Below are 7284 nucleotides of genomic sequence, written 5' to 3'. Positions count from 1 at the left end.
ATACATTCAGGACATACATTATATGACAATGAGTCATGCTAGTCCACTATTATACACAGTATATGCTAAAAGAGATTAAAAACACACACACAGTTGCACACAGAAAGTTTCACACAGATACTCTGTAAACAAAGCCTATTCCTCTGCAGTGCCAAATGATGCATACTGTTCACACGCATACTGACATCAGGCTTTTATTTTAAATCTACTCGCATCTGGTTTGCACACATACAAGCACAAAGTCTGCCTGTCGCTCAAAAGCAGTCATTACACAATGGAATAAACATGCAAACACTAAACATAAGTTGGATCGGCTGTTGGTCTTGCACAACCACAGTCACACAAGTAGATGAAGATAAAAAAGAAGAGGAATAAAGCACCTCTTTCTCAAAAAAGAAAAACGTACACTCATGTGCTGCTCATGTGCAGCCACTCTCACACCCACACAGATTCTTGGGAGGAAACTCCAATGCTGATGTCCGTCTTTCAGCTGTAATGGTAGACACACACCCCGAGGAGGGAAAACCCACAACTTTACAGTTTTATTGGCCGGGACTTACTCCATTTCTGCCATTTGACAGTCTTCGGCTCAAACACGTCTTTCCCCCTTGCAAACTCACTTTTGCTTAAAGGTCTCTTTGGGCTAGATTTTACTTCTCTTTTTATTAGTAGTATCAAAACAGCGGATCATGTTATATAGAGGCATATTTCCACTAGAAGGTACAAAACATGCAGTACATAGCAAAAGCAGTTTTCCGCAAATACTGAGTGATGTGACATTCCTTTTTCAGCAAACGTATGCAAACTTCTCTCTGTTTTGTAAGCTGGAACAACAATATGGTAAATAAATATGGTAAATGCTTGCTACGTTTCCAAGCAAGACTACCTATTTTGTAAGGAAGATGAACGGCGGAGACAATTTCTCCTGGATTCCAGAGCAATGAGGCAACAAATTAAAACAGGCATGAGTGGTGAATTTGAGCTCTCATAGGGAGTAACAAGACACATGACTGACAGACTCGTTATGCAAACCCTCCCACAATTGTCCCTTTCATTGGTCCCAGGGCACAGACTTGTTGCTTTCCAAAAACGTGTGACTTAAGGAGAAGGAGCTACAACTCGGTGGGTGGGATTCATAGTAAAAAATAAGAAATTCGCAGACAGCAGACCCTTAACTTCATAACAAAACAACTAAGACATCACAGGTGTCGTGTGGCACGGAACAAAACTAAATGAGCGCTTGTCTCATGCTCATGGTTTCCTTTTGGTCTTCAAATATTTGTGACCACAACATCCTAAGCAAAAAAAATAAAAAATGCAGTTGTGTGTCCCATCAGGACATACTTCTCCACCTACATTTGCAGATTGCCCCTCTCACATGCAGCAGCATGCAAGGGCATCTGATGATGTTGAAAGGGGCAAAATAACAGAGCAGGACCCCAGGGGGCTGCCAGCTGCGTTCATGCATTCCTTTTCCACAGGTGAGGGTCGAAATTCATGTTGTTTGTGCAACTTTTGGGCACGGAGACAGAGAAATTGAAAGAGGAGCAAGGTTCATCTTTGACCGTCTCCACCACTCAAACCCAATGCCTACATGTCAGAGTCTCTTGAGATGACACATTTCATGGTTGCCATAAAGACAAGACACTGCCCTCAATTTCCTGTGAGAGAGGTCTTTACAGGGTAGGTAGGGGGACGAAGGGTGGGCAGTGAGAAAAGATGGTCTAAACTGCTTGTAAAAGCTTGAAAGTGAATCTGTTGTTTATGGGGTGTCTACAGAAACATTAACAACTTTTTTTTTCTGTTTTTCTCCTCTTTGTTTCGGTTATCCACCGAAGGTACAGATGATGGATTTACAGTGTTTAAATCTTGTCAGGGATTTTGACTCTATAAGCAAAGAGAAAATGAATGGACTCTTCTATTTGATGAGTAGATTCAGTAATGCTGATGCATGAAAGTTAGGTGGGTGGTTATTTGTCAATACTGCAGGCTGTGTCTTGCCCCTCTATGTTCAGACGTTGTACTGTATATCTCTCATCACAACTGCGCTGGAGGCAAAGTGTGCAGCGAGCCTTCGTGGGAGCCCGTCTGAAATGATTGTGGCGCTCCTCTAACGTTTGTATTTGCCTTTCGGGAGACATGAGGAAGAGTGGGGGATGGGTTGGGGGCCTGCTCTAAAATCTGACAAATTGCTGAAAATTGCCTTCACACAGTCATTCCTGTTTGGACACACTTGGCACATCTGGTTGTGATCTGGCAACAAAAGTGCAGCGGCGGAGGGCTCAGCTCTCAGAGTGGTGCCACATATTATCCCCACTCTTCTCTGCCCCCTCCTCCTCCTCTCTTCTGGTTTGGCCTGCAAACATACTGATGATCACCACCCCCACTGTTTTCTCTCTGCGGGGCACTAGGAGCTGATGGTGCTGTGTCGTGATACTTGGCGGTTGTTCCACCAGAGCATTCCTGAGCACCTCTCTGACTTTTTAAGGGTATCAGTGGGTTGTAATTGAGGCATCTGCCAAGATGAGTGCAGCACTGTGATGCAGCTAGCAGCACTTAATTTCAAAGGAGGAAAGCTGTTCACAATCTGGCAACTTAAAACACAGCCAATTAAAAAAAAAAAAAAAAGCAGGGATAAATTATCTTTGTTTGGCACAATGGGGCATGGACCTGTCCAGACACATTGTGATTAATAGTTCAAAGGTGGAGCATCACAACCCGCAGAGAACTTTTACATTGTATAAATATTCACCTCAGTGTTTTACTGTACTGATCTCAGTACTCTGCACAACATCTGCAGGGATGACTGCCTGTTTTCCAGATTTGAACTACTCCACAGAAACACATGATACGGATAAGAAGTAAGCTGCTCCACTGACTCAAAGCACCCTGAAAAGTTATGCCAAGTTATAGCCAAGCAAAACTGAAAAACAAGCCTTTGACAGTACGTGACACAATGTTGTCTTTGTTTTTTCCTTTGCAGGAACACGTAGTATTAGCTGACAACAAATATTATTTTCTCTCATTAGAAGCTTGACCGTCTTCAGAATTCTTACTCTTTTAACATATGTGTCAAATAAACATGCTCTGCATTGAGAAGTAGAGGAGAGGTCATGGGTAAATACTTGCAGCATTGTCAGTCCTGCAGCTGTGTAGCTGGAAGAGGAAAAGTGAGTGCACAGCTGCAGACTGAGGCCTCAGCTTCTCAAATTGCGCCTGCCTCAGTTTCCTGCTTTTTCTTACTGACCAAGCCAAACCAGGGCCCTTATTAGACCTACCCCCACCTTAATAATCAATGATGTCATCTCAGCATCACTTTGTGCTTTTTTTTTTAAATCCCTACTGCTGGTGCCACCCTGGTTGCTGGCTGAATATTAACAGGTGTTGGAGCAGAGGAGGGGGGAGAGAAGTTAAGCTTTTCGGCTGAGTTTCTACTATTCCTGCTTCTCTTTCTGTGTCTGTCTACCGCTATCACCACATCTGCTTCAGTTTTGACTTCCCCTGGTTTGTTTGTCCATCTGTATTTGTATCCACCCCTCCTCTTCTCTCCTTCAGTGGAGGGAGGTTGAGGAATGATCAGTCAGGCTTTGATGCTGCTGGCCCCTGCCCTGGCTTTCCACAGCACATGAGCCCAGGCAATTACAAAAGCGCTCCTAGCTGCTTGCTATTACTCTGTAATGCCCCCGTCTGCTGCAGGAGGAAGAAGAGGGAGACAAAGGATAATAGAAATGAGGAGTAGGGGGAGAGGCAAGGATGAGGAAGAGGAGGAAGAGGAGAAGATGGAGAAAGGCAAGGAGGTGCAGTTTATTTTCTAATAGCGACACAAACTATATGATATTGAGTTGCAGACAAAAATCCACTTGACTGATTTCAATGAACACGAGGGTCCATCCTGGCCTGCAGTGCTGTGATTGACAGCTTTCTCCCTCAACCATTGACAGAAGCCAGCATGAAGTTTACTGTAGAAGTCTGGATACTGCAGCCAGCGCACATGTGGCAAACAGGAAGTACATGGGGCAAGGGGAGCTGAGGGGGATGGGGCAGGAAAGATGATGGTCTCTTTATTCCCAGCAATCATCAGACAAGACTTGAAAGGAAGTCAGAAATCACTATATCATATGGTCCATACTTCCCGCCTTCCCAGAGTAGGATTTGTGCTTTTTAAAACTATTCGCTCCACAGCTGGTTAAAGCTTTCCATTCAGTGTACATAATAGTCCGTCTGTCTCTGCACCATCCATTACAAATAAATGATGTGGCTCATCTGTTTGGCAGGGGTCAATTATGCTCTGCACTGACCGAGTGGTGGCATCTGCCAAGAATAATACACAGAGACAGCAACAGCAAAGGATAAACAAGCAGGGCTTTGTATCATATCTCTATATTGTGGAAGGTAAAGAGACTATGAGAAAGCGGCCACATACTATCTTTTGGGCCATGGCTATAATCACAGACTCGCTCAACGTTTATAACTCGATTAGACCTCTCAGGTCACTGGATGTAGATCGTATAGTTGAACACAGAATTACATCTAAGTATGGTGATGATGCCTTCAGTTACTGTAGTCATGCTCTCTACAACAAGCCGCTGCAGATTTGAAGTGTGTGTGTGTGAGAGAGGGTTAGGGGTGTGTGTGTGTGTACCATTGTTCTATATTTTGCTATTTGCGTGGCTCTTTAATTATGTTGATATTTCTGGGTTGTAATTGCTGCATGGTATGTCTGTGGCTTATTTGTATTGTGGGGGAATGATTGTATTTTTTTCTTGTAGTTTGTTTTTTGAGTTCTCCATTTCACTTACGCTTCTATTAAGTTGTTTATATTTCCTGTCTTAATACCAGTATGTCGACTGACTTTCATTGTAAATCAGTTTATGGATAACAAAATGTGCAAAATAAACAAAATTTCCACTGTCAGAGATGAAAGGTTCTTAACTGGGAATATGATTAATTTAGATCCAAAAATTTGCTTTCCCAGCAAAGCTTGGTATGTAGTGGAAAGTTAGTGCAGAGTCATAACAAATATCTTCAATTTTTCCATGGATTACTTTTTATTTAGATTCAGATTGAAATCACGACAATGAATTCATGTTTGCTTTGTGATTTTTTTGACAAAGCAGCTGTTATTTCGTATATGAGCTTGACTCTAGATTTGTGAGCGGGTGTCCTCTCATCACAATATCCTCTGCCTCTGCTTAACCTACTGCATGTTATGACAGCTTGGAAATGCAAAATCATCACTCTCTTTGATTCTGCGGCTAACCAAAGTCTTTTTCTCAAGCCAAGTTTATACCATGATGGTTTATGGGTAAGAAATAGGCAAGGAGAAGAATTTTTGTGTTCGCAAAATGCCACAAAAGTTGGATTAATCAATAGCGATCTACCACATATGGCAGATCTAATTTGATCATATTCCCTAAATGAATATGTGCTTATGCAGCATTAGAAGCCAAAAGTGCACGGCCAAAAGCTTGAATCCATAAAAGTTTCCAGAGTAATTCCAAAAGAGCACACACATTTGAAACAATAGAAATGCTGTTCTTAGGACTCCACATTGCCCAGCCTCGCCAAACAGGCCAGCTCTATCCTGCTCCACCTCACACCTGCTGTGTGCCGTGAGAGGAGGGAACAACTGGAGACATGCAAAGCGTGTGTATGTTAGGAGGAGAGAAGCACAACTGGGCATGCAAGCTCTTGTGTGTTTGCGTGTGCATGGACCTATAAGAATGCATCAGTGCTCGTGGCACAAAGCACGACCTTAGCTCGATTTAACCCTCCGCTGAATGCCACTGTGACGCCAGGCAGACTTTGTGTGGCCACATACCTCCACTGAAGAAGATATGGAAAAAATCTGTGGACCAGTAAGTCTTAGAGATTACATGGCAACTCTTGGCTCAGGCTTCAATAATTCTTCAAATCCAATGTTGCCATGTCGCTGCAATTTTGGGGGGGGTTTGTCTTCAGGAAAAAAAAAGAGTTAATCAAATATCCACTCCACCTTACAACACTGGTCACTGACATTCTTGCTGTCCATGAGCTTGTGTGTGTGGATGCCTGAGAAAGAGCTGGCATGAGTGTGTACAGAAAAGAGGGGGAGACATGAGAGAGGGGATTAATGTAGAAATAGCAATGGATCAACTAAAACACAACATTGGCTTGATTTTTTAATTGCCTCTCAGCTACAATGAATGGCCAGTGCAGCTGTCTGCGTTAACAGCTGCTAGCCTAGAAAGATTGGAGCGAACAGGCTCTGGGAGGGAGGAAATAACAGCGCAGAAGGAATCATATGCAGACAATGAGGTATTTTGCAATTTCACAACTTTGAAAAATGCATGCTGGATTAAGAATCTGTTTTATTGGAAATTGACATCTGTTTCCAAGGCGCATTTCCCAGGGAACTCACAAAGATGCATTCTGTGTGCTGTCTGGGCAAAGCAGAAACAGCATGGAGCAATATCCCATGAAGTAAACTATAGCAGATAATGTTTTCCTCTTCTTTCAGCTTTGTTAATGTGGAATTTGTGAGTTTACAAGTTACGATTTACAACTATGGAAGACCTGGAAAGGGGGGTGGGGGGTTGATGGAGCAGTCTGTATGGATTTCCTGCAGAATATTTGTCAGACTTGAATTAAGCACTGTTGTTTTGCTCGCTCCCTCCTTCTGCCTCAGCCTGAGGCCTTGTGGCTGACTTCTCCACATCTATAAATCACCGGGAACGCATGCTTATATCCTGAAGCAAGCGCGCTGAGTCAGTCTGGCAAATCACAATCACATCTCTCCGGCCTGTTTGCAGCAGCTAACTGATAACCAAACACACATTACAGGGCATGATCCCTCTTGTTTGAGCATTCTGCTCATATCATGTTTTAGCGGTGATGCCACATGAAAGAGTTGGATGTAGATTAAGCTGCGGCTCCATTCTGTTTTGGTGATTGTTACCAAGCATAAACTGCAGTATCTCAGGTGTTTGAACAACACAAATAAAGCCAAAGCACATAAAGAATTTGTGTAAAAAGAGAGTATGGGTTGTACGGAGGGAGATGGGGCTGTGAGGGATGATAATCAAGCATAGTCTTGCTGCACATATGCTCAGTTTACAGTGGGGCCAGTGTTTGGCTGCACTCATATCCTTCAGAATGTGTGTTTGATGGACTTTGAAGAATATGGGACGCTTTCCAAGTCTAAAACATGGTTTCAAGCCTATGCCTATCTCTAAAAATGACTAGTCTAACTGTTATATCAATATGGGTGTGTTTGCAAGTACGCCTTTGCAAGCATGCGATTGT

The sequence above is a fragment of the Leuresthes tenuis genome, unplaced genomic scaffold, assembly GCF_036924035.1.
Source record: "Leuresthes tenuis unplaced genomic scaffold, fLeuTen1.0.hap1 SCAF_7, whole genome shotgun sequence".
NCBI classification, from domain to species: Eukaryota; Metazoa; Chordata; class Actinopteri; order Atheriniformes; family Atherinopsidae; genus Leuresthes; species Leuresthes tenuis.
Note: the sequence above shows the minus strand (reverse complement) of the source record.